At 37.4% G+C, this 972-nt stretch overlaps 1 pseudogene; it reads right to left on the minus strand.

The window, feature by feature from the left end:
• LOC138031397 (uncharacterized) overlaps positions 1-220 on the minus strand; it is a 1,169-nt pseudogene extending 949 nt beyond the window's left edge.
• Positions 221-972: the final 752 nt, after the last annotated feature.

Consider the following 972-nt stretch of genomic DNA (forward strand, 5'->3'; position numbering starts at 1 on the left):
CCTGCCTCTTCAGCTTGCAAACCGATGCGGATAAAAGTTTGAAGGATGGTTTTGTCGCTTCCACATGTTCTTCATCACCTCCAGATTTGCTGCTGCTCTCGCTCACTTTTTCTCGATCTAAAACACTCTTTGCAGGTAAATTTTCTTCCTTGGTGTACTGATTGCCAGTAAATCTCCTTTTTCGTTTCTTACCACTTCTAAATTTCGTTTTTGGAGGCATGTTTCTAACCAAACTTTTCTGAAATATTTTGCTGCGGGATTCGAAGAATCAATAAATGGATGAGATTGAGGTTCGTATCCTGTGCTAGTTACCAGATCACTTGAGACCCCTCTTCACTCCGACAAATTGCTCCCTCAATTAACCGAAAATATAAAGGGTTTTTTGGCAAAAACGATGCGTAAACAATGTCGTTTCCATGGCAACGAGCCAAATAACATTGAACAGGCTAGAAAAAAGCTTTAAAAATAAGAAAAAGAGCTAACTTATATTGATACTTCAATGATTAAACTGCACAAAAACAGTGTTTTTCAAAATTCGAAAAAACTTTGCATTTTAGGCCTATTGATCCACCTTAAGAGTGATGTGAACACACTGCAAGATTTCGCCTGATGTGGATTTCTTACCAAATTGTTGTTCTTCGTTAAATAACTTAACTACAACTGCCAGTAGAGAAAATCAGGGAATACTCTATATTGCTGTGTGCACTTTTGCCGCTTGAAATCGTAAAGGGAGCTGTAAAATATGCTCACAAACGATGACGTCAAAATCCTCAATTCGATCCCAGGCCCTTGTCTCATATTTTTCTCAAAAATATGCGAGGTTTCTTCGCATTTTAGATATGTTCTCCGAACAGAAATGCTCCTTAGGCATTACATTTTAGATTTTAAAATAAAAAGGGGTGGTGAAATTTCGAGTAATGTGCACTTTAATTAACACTCTGAAAATCGATCGAGTCATTACTTTGTGAACTG

Source organism: Montipora capricornis, chromosome 14, assembly GCF_036669925.1.
Source record: "Montipora capricornis isolate CH-2021 chromosome 14, ASM3666992v2, whole genome shotgun sequence".
NCBI classification, from domain to species: domain Eukaryota; kingdom Metazoa; phylum Cnidaria; class Anthozoa; order Scleractinia; family Acroporidae; genus Montipora; species Montipora capricornis.